The sequence below is a fragment of the Gymnoscopelus microlampas genome (genome assembly GCF_963454915.1).
Source record: "Gymnoscopelus microlampas genome assembly, chromosome: 9".
NCBI lineage: Eukaryota > Metazoa > Chordata > Actinopteri > Myctophiformes > Myctophidae > Gymnoscopelus > Gymnoscopelus microlampas.
The window spans coordinates 36,337,420-36,353,097 of record NC_139946.1 but is presented as its reverse complement, the minus strand read 5'-3'; positions in this window follow the sequence as shown (position 1 = coordinate 36,353,097).

The window sequence follows — 15,678 nt, the reverse complement described above, 5'->3', positions numbered from 1 at the left end:
TTGGCTAGCGAAACACATGACACATGTGCAGCCCTATGAATAGCAGTATGGACTTTAAAAAAAGTTATTTATCCTTTTTTTAAAGTGAGTCATGTTGTGATGACCACACACCGCCCACTTCACACTGGGTGTGATTTTTAATGAAATATTTAACTTTTTTTGTAATGGAATTCAATGGCAGTCGGATTGGGTTGAAACCTTGCCCAGATATGGACTCTGTATTAGACCCTGTCTTGTTGTTTTCTTTTCTGAAACTGCATTACCATGCGCAGAACAACTAGATAATAATGAATTATTTAATGAATATTCACAAATTAGCATGGCATTTTCTGTTTACACAATCACTGACTAGTTCAGATATTAATCAAGACTTCATTCATGCATATTTTCTGATTTGCATATAGCTCTATACAGCTGTGAATGAATTGTCATAATATTTTGGGAGCTGTTTACTTGTTTTCTTCAGTCTATGTTGAATAGTCTCCATTGAGGAAAAAGTCAACACTCTGGAGGATGTCAATGTTTTTCTTTCCCGACTCCTTAATTATGCGGGCGGCCTCTTACAATTGTTTATTTGGATATATTTTTGAGTTTTGTTTTAGTAACCCATTTGAAATCAAAATACAAGCGTCTTTCACTCAGTGTTGTACTCAATGAAAAAAAACATTATACAATTCTTGCACAAAATCTAAATACATAACGGTATTCAGTTGTTCTGTCAGCCCCAGTATAAAAACATCAGATGCTAAATTTCAGAGATAAATAACAAATGATTAAACATAACTAGCAGTGCACATTGCCATCGAACTTACTTTAGGCACCCTTAAGGGCTTATGTAAGTGTACAAGGTCACTAACCAGTGTAACTAGTATAGGGGTGCAACATTTAATCGAACTAATCAATTTAGTTGATTCTAATAGAAAAATGTTTAGAATTCTTTGCGTCGATTTGTTAATAATTTTCTTTTTAATATTATTCTATTTCATTAATTGGAGAAGTGAGCAAAATAATTATCGTTAAGAAATGTTTTTTATAGTTGCAGCCCTACTCTAGTTGCAGGCTCCCATCTAGAAGCTTGCATTACCAACGTTTGTCGCTGATTGTGTCAAGGGGACTTGGAGATGACAGAATTGATGTCGCTTCAGTGTCATCCTTCATGTTTATGTGGACTATAGAGCACTCAGCCGCTGTATATAAACCTCCCCTTTATCATTCTGCCACTCTTTTTTTCCACTTACCCTTTCCTGTCTCCTTTGAGTCTGTCTTCTCTCCTAGACTGTCCTCCATATAACTTATCTATCCATCTACTGTATCTACACTACAGTATCTATCTGTCTGTCTGTAGTTTTACCCTTGATTTCTACTCCATGGAGCTGACAGTAGCGTACATTGTCTCTTCCCCATCTCCATCCCACTCTGCCATTCATCTCTAAGTGGGCGTCAACATCGGTGCATTGTCTGGCGGGGGGGCTGGGGGGTTGGTGCATGGAAGTGATGGATGGGATGGATGGAAGCCAGTGCATGTGGTGGCATATGAGAAGAGCACAGAGGTCTTCTTTATCCATCAATTACTTGTCATTTCTTTGTATCAGCCCCCCTTCACAGTTGTGCCTCTCACCTTTAAGTGTATGTTTTCATTATGCTGGGGCAGGGTTAAAGGGTGAGTACTCTGCCCGCCCCAATGTGCCCGTGATACAGTGTAGCTAGTCATCAGCGGTGCTTTTAAACAACATTCAGCATGCCCATGGCTCTGCTTTAGTGACATTGAGGAGTCCCGTGGGGGCAGAGAGATGGAGGCCACAGAGATTATGGTCAGTGTGTATAAAATGATGGACTGTCTGGAATCTGTCTGGATGCTGCTGCTGCTGTCTAATCGATGGAGAGATTGATCGTTTTAGTTTTCTGGTGCCAGGTTTGCCCCCGAAATCCTGACCATGTATGATGGGAACCAACTAATTCCTTATATTAGCACTTCATACCTCACCATTGCAGTGATGTCAGTGTGGTTGAAGTAATTAACTGAAAGGATGGCTATTCATTATTTGCAAAACTAATTTATTTGTTATAGTTACAACTCTAGTCCCGTGCCTGTTGGGAACGATGCCCGTTGTACCTGTTACTCAGAGTACTCATTGTACTGTTTGCCTGCCGCCACCTGGCCTCATGTCAAAGAGTCCTTGAGCAAGACACTTTTTAGCCTAAATCTGCGTTGCACACATGGTTGCCGTGCCATTGTTTTGTGAATGTGGGTGTGAATGGGATAATGTACACTAACACAAATTGTTACGGTCTTTGGGTAAAAGAGCTATAGAATTCCAGACGTCTACACGCAGCAAATCCAGACTGTAACAAACTGTGCTTATTGATTTTCTCAAACAGAAGTTGGGTTCAAATTGGGTAATCATCAAAGTGTTTCTGTAATGCCAGTAAAGTGGTGTTGGGCACCAAGGGCCAGTGGTGTAAAGTAACTAAGTACATTTACTCAACTACTGTACAATTTTGAGGTATTTTTTACATTACTGGAGTATTTCCAATTTTCAATGCTTTTTACTTCTACTCCACTACATCTCAGAGGCAAATATTGTACTTTTACTCCACTACAATTATTTGAAAACTTTAGTTACTAGTTACTTTGCAGATATATAATGTTATATTATCAAACATACATTAACCACTTTAGCTCTATTTCATACATAGGCTATTTTCAAATATTTTTGTACTTTTACTTTTGGTACTTTTAGTATATTTTGATGCCAATACTTTTGTACTTTTACTCAAGTAACATTTTGAACACAGGCCTTTTACTTGTAACAGAGTATTTATAATGTGGTATTGCTACTTTTACTTAAGTAAAATATCTGAGTACTTTTTCCACCACTGCCGAGGGCATCAACACCCACCCATGTCCTTTTCTGACCTGCCCCTTGGAATCTCTATTTCCCTGCTATTCCCTTAACCTTGTTGCATTTAAAGCAGGCTGCCATGTTTATGAAGGAGATGTAAGGACAAGTGCAGCGTGAAAATCTACTTGAATCGAAGAACTGAGGAAAATGTTGTTTGTCCCAAGAGAGTTATGAAACGGTCCACACAGGGAATAATATATGAATGTAGTTTAGCATACAACTTTATGCAAGAACAGTAAATGGTGATTAGTTGTATATGCTGGCAATCAGGAGGGACACGTTGGCTGTTAGTCTCCCTTTGGCCTGTTGAAGTTAAAGCAGATACGTTCATATTTATAAAAACCTAGGGGTAGAGATTTTATTATTTTATTTCAACTATGCCACTGAATGAAGGCAGAGGTCTCCAGTTTCTTGATTAGGGCAAAATTATTCTCAGGTGGTATAACCCTAATAACACTCAGGATTGTTTTGTGTGATGACCTCCAAAACCACTGTAACCATATCTCCACGCTTGACTGTTTGATTGGATTAGGGTTTGCGTGCATTGTGCCTCAGCTGTGTGTGTGTGTGTGTGTGTGTGTGTGTGTGTGTGTGTGTGTGTGTGTGTGTGTGTGTGTGTGTGTGTGTGTGTGTGTGTGTGTGTGTGTGTGTGTGTGTGTGTGTGTGTGTGTGTGTGTGTGTGTGTGTGTGTGTGTGTGTGTGAACATGCCTATTTGCTTGTATAGGCACGCTTGTATTCATGCTCTCGAATTTGAATATGTCTGTCGGTATTGGCAGGATCATTTCTGTGTGCATGTCTTTGCATACATGTGCTGAATCGTCTATTCAAGGTAACATTTTGGCTCCCTATTCTTCACCTGCACATCAAACCCCTTGGGAAAAGGCTGTTTAAACATAAATGTTACTTTGACTGAAGTATATTAAAATGGTTCAATTATTCTATTCAATTATGGTCAAATTTATTTTTAAAAAGATTGACATTATGTAATTCACGTTTTCTTGTACCTTTGCTTCAAGTGTGGAAACAATTTGGTCTTTTGTGTGTTATGTAAAACAATTCTGTTTATTCTAAGTAGTTATTCTTATTGAATACAAAATTGGGTTGGTGTTAGCGTTAACATAGGGCTGAGGGAATAAACAGTAGACACTCCCGTAGCTACAAGCTTGAGGCAGAGGTTAGCAAACAATCATCATTGTCTGGAGAAGGTGCAGAAATAAAAATAAACGTTCTTAACAAGTAAGCTTGTTAAGAACGTATTCATTGCCCAAAGAGCTATGTGGCAAGTGGGGTTTTTGAATTAGCAACCTGGCTAAAAGGGCTAGCTGCCAGTCAAAAAAGTAGATCTACAAGCTCACAACCATGAATATAAGATCTATGAAAGTTGTGTTTTGGACGCGGCAGCCGCAGCTGATCGCAGCCACTCTAGAGACAATGTTTGTGATTCCACCAGACACGTGTCAGACCTATATTCCAGCAGTACACGCTCTCCGCTAAAAATATACTCACCTGTCTGGTCTATTTTTCTGCTGTGCTGCATGTGGAAAGTAGCCAAATAGGTACAGTGAAAAAATGTGCCATATTAATATATCTGATCTTAAAAACTAAGGCCCACCAAGATGTTTCCAGACCCAGTCATTAGACCCGTTCTATATCCACTACTTTTTCTGTGGTGTGCAGCATCATTTCAGTTGTCGGTATAGAGGATATGCGCATGCTTAAAGTGAATGGCACATCGAGTGGCAAATCGAGTGGCAAAGCAACATGCAAAGTGAGTTTAACATTGTTTAATGTTGTTTAATGCAATCAGATATGACTTTTCTGTTTGGATGCATGGGCTGTCAAGGCCAGAAAGTATTTTTTTGACACTCATTAGGCATTCCTGCATAAATTCCGGGTTTGATGATGATGTCACACGCATATCCTCTATTGCAAGCCAAAACCCCCATTCAAGACCACACTCCAGCAACTGAGTACAGAGGCTTTACATGGCATGCAGCTAGCTTTGAGTCTTATACATTTTGTAGTGTTTAGCAAGCTCACACACACACACACACACACACACACACACACACACACACACACACACACACACACACACACACACACACACACACACACTGCACAATGTCTGTGATACTACACACAACCATGTCAGTGTCTCTATTGCTCTCCCTCTTTCAGTCAGTTCCTATAGGGACTGAAATCCCTATTCATCATACATACAGTATGCTAATACTGTGTTTACCACTCGGTTTACCACAAGCATGGAAACATTTCTGTGTACCAGTGGTTCTATAAGTGTGGTCCAGGGACCCCCACAGGTCCTTGTGGGGGATCCAGGGGTCCCCAGCAAAATTAGTTAATACAGCATCAAAATACGATTAGCCACTTTAACCCTATATACTGAGTATCGCCTATTCTTTATATATTTTTTAATCTTTAAAAAATATTCAAAATGTGTTTTCTTTTTTACATTTGAACAATAAATCTTGTATCGGGGTCCTTAGCACAACATCTTTACAGATGGGGATCCACGGCCAAATATATATCAATGTGGAGGTTCTACTGTATCCAAGAAGTTATATAATATTTAGATGAGGTTTGTCTCACCTCCTCTCTCTCAGCTTAGTGTGCAGACATTCAGAGCATTATTAATAGAAGACACAATGCCACTGGTTTTCAGCATGATGTTTTATTAATGAGTGTGTGTGCGTGCACGCTTTTTTCTATTGTTGCTTGTGTAATTCTGCAAGACAGATGATCTTTCAGAGGGGTGCATGGTTTAAAACATTTTGTCTCTGCAACATGAAAATGCAACATGAAAAAGGGAGAATTCTGAGATGTTAACTTGCACTTACTTATATCCACCTGTTTCTTGGCTGTGTGTTTTCCACTTCATGTCGGATTTCATTGGATATCATTAGTCATCTGACCGGTTTCATTGGATTTCATTGGATCAAAAGACAGGAAGTGGAACACAGTGAAAAGCCTAGGAAACAGGTGGATAGAACTTCAAAAGAACAGCCGCACTCACAAGTTGAACGTCTCTTCAAATCTTCAATAAGCCACAGCAGTCACAGAGCATTTCTTCCCTTCGGCCATCATCAGCGTATAACAGAGGACTCATACGCTGGCCGACAGAGGTCAAAGACAGTTCACCCTTTTTAGTTGAGCACACCGAGCCTTTGAAGTGACTAAGTTGCATTTATATGCAAGAGGAAAAAGAACAGAATGTTGAGATTTAAAGTCAGAATTGCGAGAAAATAACTTTTTTATTCAGTGGTGCTTCCATAGTGCACACCTTGCTAGACTAGTCTTTACCCAGGTCTCAAAGGTCTGTAAAGTTACATACATAACAATGTAAAAGGAATGTATTGTTAAATATATCTAAAAGAAGACTGTAGCCCCATTTAATCTCAACCTGTGAGTCACACTCAATTTACAGTATATGCCGCCATGCGATGGTGTCGCTCGCCAGAAATAGCAGATCTACAGTTATTATAAGCTCACTGTGTTCTTGTAGATAGCTGTTTTCGGCGAGTAACAGGCTTCACTGTTTCAGGAAAGCTTTCTTGGTGTTCATCTTTCAAGTCCTTTATGTGGGCTGGCAGTAGCACCTTGCCTCTGAACAGACAGGAACTCATTGATGAACTTTTGCAGGTTGTAGTTTATTGGAGATGATGTCACTAATGCATTTTAACAGATAGCTCTGAAACTGTCAGTCATTGTCAGATGTAGCTGGATCCTTTGAGCTTATAGCAGATAGTCAATTGAAGAATGAAAGGAAGTTTAAGTGATATTGTGTTGTTAAAATAAGTGTTAAATAGTTCTATATTGCCATGATAGTAATCATTATAGAGTCTTTGTTCAGTAACAGGGGTCTCCCCGTCTCTATAGCTCTTTAGTAAACAGAAAATACAGTTTCAGGTCGGGATATCAATTTTATACAAGCAGGAGAGAGAACTCATACAAGATACAGGATAAACAAGTGTGATGGTCGGGCACCTATGCTCCATTGAAGCCTGACAGAGTGTCGCGGGTTAATAATAATAATAATAATAATAATAACTTGGATTTATATAGCGCCTTTCAGAAACCCAAGGACGCTTTACAGTACACACAATAAACACATTAATTGCCAAAAGCTTGAGTAAATAAGTGTCTCTTCAGTGCGGACTTGAAGGAGTCCAGTGTTTGCATCTGGCGGATCTCCAATGGGAGAGAGTTCCAGAGGTTAGGGGCTGCCACGCTGAAAGCTCTATCGCCAAGGGTCCGCTTGTTGCTACGAGGGGTGGTGAGAAGCTCCAAGTCGGAAGACCTCAGGTCCCGCTCTGGGGTGTGATCGTCCAGGAGGTCCGAGAGGTACCCTGGGGCTAGGGCATGGCGGGCTTTATAGGTGAGGAGGAGTAGTTTGTAATTGATGCGAAACTTGACCGGAAGCCAGTGGAGGTGTTTGAGGGTGGGGGTGATGTGCTGCCAGCGTTTGGTGCGGGTTAGAGTCCCGAAGACCGTTGCTGCGTGTCACTCCCCGCCTCTCTCTCTCTTCCTGTCTATGTACCGTACACTATCAATAAAAGGCAGAAAAAGACAGATACAATTCTAAAAAATAACAAATAAATTAAATTAATAAATAAATTAGCATATCAATTTGGAATTGGAAGACAATAAAATTGAAGTTGACACACATGAAAAGGTTCTGTTTATTAAAGAGCTGGAGAGACAGCTGTTACTGAACAAACACTCTATACAGCAATGATTACTATCAGAATAGAGAGTTTTAACTAAATTATTTTGCTATAACCAAAATAATGTCACTTACAGAACTTTTAACAGTGATTAATGAGCTCTTCTCTGTTCAGCTGTTCATCAGCTTTTCATAGTAATGTCACCTGCCCATAAGGTATAACATTGGTGGCCATAACAATGGGGGATACACAAAGGATGAGGCTTAGTAAAGAATGTTTCATTAAATGATATAAACCAAAATAAAGAATAAAGTAAATACTACAGTATGGAGTCATGGAAGTCAGTGCTGTCAGTGGTGTAAGATGTGTGAGTGTAGCAGTAGTGACTCAGAGCCTCTGCCTGATGACCAAAAGCCATCCAAGGGGGAATTCTCCTTTAGGCTAGTGAGATTTTGGCTCACTAGCCTTTCCACGCAGGAGACCCGGGTTTGAATCCCGGGCTTTATATGTGCAGCAAAAAAAGTGTAGCAAATTAACTAACAGCATAAACAAACCAAAAGCAAACCAAAAGTTCCTTTGAAGAGTAGAAAAGAGAGAGGTAGCTGGGAACACTCCAGGTTCCTCATGTATTCCAGGTTCTACGCTAACAAGCCACCTGCAAAGGAAATAGAGAGACACAGCAACCCCTAGATGCCAGCAGAGGTCATGACACACTCTATCCAGAAAGGTGCTGGGATCGATGTGAAGGTCATTTTGGCAAAAGCCTAAAGTGTAGAACCTTGGAGGGAGCAGTGACAGATTTAGCCCCACAGAGAGATGTTGGTTAAGTCATAGGCTTTTAACACATTGTTGTATTATAAAATGAGCTGAAGAATGTTGTCACAAGTTACTGAAAAAAAGTTAATGTCTACCATTTCCATATTTTACATTTATCGCGTGTGCCTGAGATGTGGGGAACAGCTCCAGTTCTAAGGCCTCAGAGCTAGAGCTGGAGTGCCAGTACATTTACTTGACTTCCCCCCAAAACATGCCTTTCTTACTGGTGACAATAATATAAGCCCATTTTCTGGTAGCCTTGCAAAGCAAACCCACAGCTTGCATCACTCACTGTGGTCTGGCAAGGCTCAATAGGCATTTACTACAGTTGTGGGCACCATCAGTGTATATTAGTATAGCATACTGCAATGCATGCGATTGGATCACACTTTAACCAGCCACAGTCACAAACTGTCATGATATACTGTGCAACCAGGGGAGTCAGCTGGTAAATCAAACTTACCGGACACAGTCAGCAGAATAGTGATATTCATATCCCTCAAGAAAGGCCGTCATTTTGATGCTCATTTTCATCATCATCCAAACCACTCTGACCCTAGTGGTGTAGGGAAAGTTGTTTTCATTGCATAATATAAATCTATGTCCCAAGATCTGGTGGGGATACTGTGATAATTGCTGTCACTGTATTTTCCAACATTCCACTAGTATGTGAGCATGCATGCGTGTGTGTGCGTGCATGCATGCATGTGCATATATGCATGCATGTGCGTGTGCATACATGTGTTGTAACCAATTACTCCAATACCCCCCCCTTATTAATATACAGTATCATTGCAAACGTGTGTCCGTTTGTCTCCTGTCTTCTTGGCTTGTATCCTCCAAGCCTCCTGCCCCTTTGTCATTCATTCTCTAATTTATTTTCCAATCTATAGCTTCTATTTACACTTGAGATTGCACTCATCTCTGTCGACTTGGGTCCCTGTCCCCAAGTCACTTGCATATTGCATGATTATCTGTATGTTTGTTTGTTGATGCCCAAATCTCCCTACAAATCCTTTACATCTACAAATCCTTTCCCAAACCCTCTGATACGCCTGAAGGCATGTTGTTTTTTAGGTATTAAAATGTTCTCTTGTCCTACACAAATACACAAATGATGCAGCCTCACACACACACACACACACACACACACACACACACACACACACACACACACACACACACACATAATTGTCTGATTGTTCTGGGACATAAGATATATTCAACTCTTTTGAACAAATATACAGTAGGTTAACCAAACCCTGTTCTGTTTTGGACAGGATTTATTTCACATTCTCCTACTTTAATTACATTGTGATAATCCTTCAGTGTGGAAAGTTCAGAGGTTCTCATTACCTGATCTGCCAGGAGCTCAGATCAATATGTAGACTTGTAGAAGAGTTGTGTAATGTGTTTTTAACAGCTGATCTGGACTGGAACAAAACCATATCATTAGAAATGTACCTTTGTCAGATCTGTCAGATCTTGATATCTGAGGGCTTGGGTGTTTTTTGCCCAATTTATGTGCTCCTCATTGCTCACAGCTCTCACATCTCACATCAAGATATTGCCGTCCACATAAAATTTCTCTCTGCGTTTTCATAATGTGTCAACCTCTTTTATCCCCTCCATCTGACAGGATGGATATACTCGGGGGGAAGTTAGAAGTTAGAATGGAATCATTATAAAGAGATAACCTCTAGACTGTGGCTGCTTACTTCCATCCATGGGAATTGTTTCTTTTAGAATTTTCATTCACTGCTGAACCGGCTCCCATTTGGGTTTTAGTAGAATCCCTCGCTCTCGCTCTCTCGCTCTCTGCCTGTGAGTCTGTTGCTCTCTTCCTCAGTTTTATCGTCTGCTTAGTACTATATCTATCATCTTCTACGTAGTTTTCTCTCCTCCAATCATTTTGATTCTAATTCTCCTCCTTATGAGCTCTATCCTCCTCTCCATTCTCTCAACCCTGTCTCTACCTCATTCTCTCTAATGATAAGGCCTGGTATAAGGCCTGTAAAATATTTTGGTAATGATCGCATTTTACCATTACATTTTCTTATTCATCTCCACTCTCTCCCCCCCTGTCAGTATTGCACATATTTTTCTCTCTTTCTTTCTCTCTCTCTCTCTCTCTCTCTCTCTCTCTCTCTCTCTCTCTCTCTCTCTCTCTCTCTCTCTCTCTCAATGTCCGTCTCTTCCCATATTCCCTTACTCTACTACTTTCTATTTCCCCCCCAACTCATCTCCATCTCCTACCCTATTCTTCTCAACATAACTCTTTCCGCCTGCTATCTCTCACTCTTCTGCTTTCCACATCCCACACTCTTTCCATCCCCATATCTCTTGCTCTTTGTAGCCTGCACTCGCTCTACGTTTTTTCCCCTCTCTTCTTTTAGTGACGCTCTTGATAGAAGAGGATTCAAAGGGGTAGCTGGTGGCTTCCATGCTTGTCTGCGAGTGCAAATAATTTAGTTTCATGCATTTACGAGAGAGAGAGAGAGAGAGAGAGAGAGGGCTGTTCAGCCTGCTGATGTGTTACTATTTTATACATTCATTTGACTGGTATGTCGGTTGTTTGAAAACACAGTGCTGGTATAACCCATTAAGACCTGGAACTGTGTCATTTTTAGATTTGAACTAAAAAGCATTATTTTACACTTTGGGCTATTCGATTTGAGTTAAAAATGTTCGCTTTAAAAATATATATATTCAAAGATTTGCACACATTTTCACGATTTTTCAAAAATAGCAGATCTACAAGCTCGTAGCGCGGCACTCTGGGGATCCCTGGAACAAAATATTTTGATGAGGGTCCGCCGCCAAATACATATAATTGTGGGGGTCCTTGACATGAAAAAGATTGAACACCACTGATATAGAAACATACGTTTTTCAGAATACTGTTGAGATTTAGGAGACTCGGTAGAATCGGCTTCAGGTCTCAATGGTATAAGCCACCACGTACACAAGGGTGCCATTGCAGGCAGGGGGAAATATGACCATGAAACAGAAACTTGGAATGCCTTGAAGGTGAACATGCCAGGATCAAATAAAGAACACACCTGGAGTGATGGCAACCCTTGAAAAAAACTGTTAAAAGAAAAAGTTTTCCTGGCTTTCAACCTGTCGTCCCTATTTTTGCGATTTCCCCTATTTTCAACACATTGTTAGCTTGTAGATCAGCCATCTTCGCTGTGCAACAGCGTCGTACAACAGGTACAGTAGAGTGTGATAAATCAGTTTGCAGTTAATTTGTCAGAAAGAAACAAATACAGCAAATTACAGAAACCAATTAGCCAAACCAGCACAGTTGGCGATTAATCTCTGTTAGTCCAGCTCTCACTACAGCGGTGGTTACTGTTAAAGTTCCCCCACCTAGCATCTGAATGCAGTAAAATTCCCTGGATGATTGTTACTGCATTTCCTGGTCTAGTATATTTAAAGGGATAGTTCACCCAAAAAAATAACTTGAATTCATGGATATTTTTTTGTTTTTGTCGCATTCCTAAGCCAATCATTTGATGACCAGCGGACCGGTAGGCAGCGGTTCCGGTAGGAGATATAAAGGAGACTCTTTGTGTCTCCTACCGGAACCGCTGCCGGTCATCAAATTATTGGCTTAGGAATGCGAAAAGAAAAAAAAAAGTCTCCATGGGGTGACTAATCGATAGAAAAAATGTCATTTTGGGGGTAAACTATCCCTTTTATCATCACATATACTGTATATCATCACAATAGCAAAATGTAGGTATTTTGGTAAAACATACAGTATTTGATTTTGTCCATATCGCCCAGCCCTTGTAAAATGCTGTGTTAGTCAGCAATTTTGTGGCTTCAACCCATACACTGTCTTCCAGTCTATGCTGCAGAACTATCACATAGTAATGTCTCCCGTCCTGGGAGTGGAGCAACCGGGCGGCACGATGCAGCCAGCATATACTGTATAATAAGTGGACCTTGCACAGGGTGAGGTATTTACACAAACGTCACAGGAGGCTGGGGATGGTGGGTGGATAATTACTGTTTCTCTTTAAACCTGCTGTAATTTCACTACCTAAATTCTGTAGCAGTAGTTCCAGTACAGAGACACACAATTATGTTCTCTCACTGTTCAATGTAGAATAGTGATGATAATATGGTCTATCTGGTTATTGTGTCCCTAATGTTCTACACCAGGGGTCTTCAACATGTTTCATTCTTCATCACTCTCTCTCACTTAGGTGACAGAGAGAGATGAAGCAGGGACCCCCCCCCCCCCCTCACTACATATTGTATAAAATTGTGTTTAAATTGATTAAACCTTTTCATAGATTTTATAGACAGCTTCATAGACTTGTTTCACAGCACTGTCAATGTGTAACGTTGTGTTGGATTCAGGTTAATATGTCTTTTCAGACTGTTCCTATTACACAAAGTATTTTATAGCCCACCTGTAGTAACTCTGAGGACCCCCTAGGGGTCCCGGACCCCCTGTTGAAGACCCATATTCTTCAAAATACAATTCTGGGAGCTAATTTAACTCTGAAAGTGTAAAAATTAATGGGTGCATTTTCACACTTTCAGAGTAAAAAATGTATTAATTTTAACTGCTTAAAATTAAGTTGCTATAATTCCAGCAGCTAATGCTACAGTGGTGTAATGACATGATTGGGCTAGGAGAGGGCACCGAGCCCATGGATGCCTCCATGGTGCAGTTGGTGCCCGGACAAAATCTGAGCTACATACTGTAATACTGCAGCAACCATCCCTACCAGTGTGGAGGAGATGGTGTTGACATCACAGAGAAAATAAAGCGACTGAGAAAGGGAGAAGTAGGGAGGGAGAGAGGGAGGGGAGGAGAGAGAGTGAGAGGGCGAGAGAGAGAATTAGATGTTGGATTTATACGTGACCTTTATTAGAGCAGCAAAAAGTGCAAGATGGGCATGAGCGGCATGAACCCTAGTCAACCAACCAGCAAATAGAATGCCAAGAAAACAAACACTACAGAGTAACTAGGATAGCAGGTATAGACATCAAACCTTGCAACTGTCTAAAGGCCATAGTCATTATTTAGATAAATGAAGCATTGCGTTAGTTCATGCGGGACACGGCTGTCGTACGCCCCAGCTGTAATCAGTTGTCAGCCTGCTGACTGAATCAGCTTTTCTAATCAGCCACACATTTACTGTATATATGCACCAATCACAGCCCATTCTCATACACATCGTCATCGTGTCCTTTTAAATATGGCTCCCTGCTACATTGATCTCTGTTACTGCTGCCACATGCTACTGTTTGCAAAGCTTTGCCTCCACCACCCCGGCCTCCACCTTTAGAGTTCAGAGTCACATGGTTCAAAGGTTAAACAAAAATTCAGTCAAGTCTTGCTTGGGCCTGCTCTTGTAATCCCATAGGTGTTTCTGCATCGCACTCCCTAATTTAGCTTTTAACCATTTAATGGTTAAAACTATGACGATAGTGTTCCTGTGGCTTGGAGCATTGGTCAGGGTGTCATAGGAATGGGAGGGACAGATGGCCCGTGTTCGCTGATTGAAGTGAGCAGGAAGGTGTGTAGGGCGGGATCATTATCTGATGGTAGGAGGGGTGCCACCTTCTAGGTCATCACCAGTATTTTGGGTGTGAGCAGGAACTGAGAACCCGTGGAGTGAGTGCAGAAGTGGAAGAATTTGGGGAGGTTGGGAAATGGAGACAAACAGACTGGTAATAAGGTAGAGAGAGGCAGAGTTTAAAGAGGGATGGGGGTAAGAGAATAGAGGATGCCAGGTTGAATTAGAGCAACACATTCACCGTCCTCCATAGTTGGAGTGGCGAGGCCCGTATGGGGGACAAGGAGTCAAAGCCTGAAGTGTTCCAGGGGTTCTTAATGATTTAGTGTGTTCTCTCTCTTTTTGTCTTTCTGTCTCTACTTCACTTTCTCTCATAGTTTAGTCTATATTACCATCTCTCTCTCTCTGTCTGTCTGTCTGCCTGTCTGTCTGTCTGTCTGTCTGTCTGTCTGTCTGTCTGTCTGTCTGTCTGTCTGTCTGCCTGCCTGCCTGCCTGTCTGTCTGTCTGTCTGTCTGTCTGTGACTCTCTCTCTCTCTCTCTCTCTCTCTCTCTCTCTCTCTCTCTCTCTCTCTCTCTCTCATATACCACTGTTCTTCTTTTCTCTTCTCTTCTCCTCCCTGGTGTGTCCCTTTCCCCACTACTCCTTTCCTTTCCTCCCCTCTCTCCTCCCAGATGTGGTGTCATTACCAGATGTGCCCCATGGCTTCCTGTGGCACTGATGCCAGCCTGTATAGCTCTGTTGCTCAGCATGCGTCCAATCAAAACGCACCTTAGAGCACAGACGGCAGAGTGCAGGGAAAGGAAATGTCATGTTCTGCCACCCGCCATCCCTCCTTCTTTTCTTTCTTGCTTCACTCCCTGCTTTTTTCTTTTATTCCTTCTTCCACACTCTGTCTGTCTGTCTGTCTGTCTGTCTGTCTGTCTGTCTGTCTGTCTGTCTGTCTGTCTGTCTGTCTCTCTTTCTCTCTTTTCTCTCTTTCTCTCTGTCTCTCTCTTACCCTTCCCCCCTCCCTATTATCCTCTCATCACTCATCTTAGCAGTGAGACGCTGACATCACCTCTGCCTCAGTGTGTCTTGTTGTGGTTTTAATTGGGAGGAAAGCCACTTAGGGGTGGGGAAAAGCACCATTTTGTTTATAATTAGCTTCCTAATTTCATTTTGTTGTTATGATCTTGCTCCAATTAAGCTGTCCTGCTTAGATTTATACAATCTAATGGAAACCCAGCATGTGTTTTTCCTCGGCTATTTAATGGCACACAAAAAAATACACTCTCCAGCGGGTCTGTACATTACTTTTTTAATTAGTTGTACAACTAAGCAATACCACACAAGAGGGAGTGCTGTTGTATCGCATATCAGCACGGCTGTGAATAGGTCGTAGGTATGAAGCCGTAGGCTGAGTGCCGGAGATAATCACAGCCATACTGATATATATACACAGTACAACGGCATGACCTTGAGTGTGATATTGCTTTTACACAACAGTTCTACAAGCGCCATTTACTAGCTAACAGTAATAAGTGACAACAAATTATGATTTGTTTGTTTACTTAATCTTTATTTGGCTCAACTAGTTCCACAACTGGACTGGGAGTAGACTGTTGCCAAGCAACGCAAACATTCTCCTGCACCCTAGCTTGCTACAGCACTTTGTTGTGTAGGTCTACTCACTACCGTGTTTGGTATTCTGTATTCTCCAGACCACCTGGAGAGGAGTGATAAATG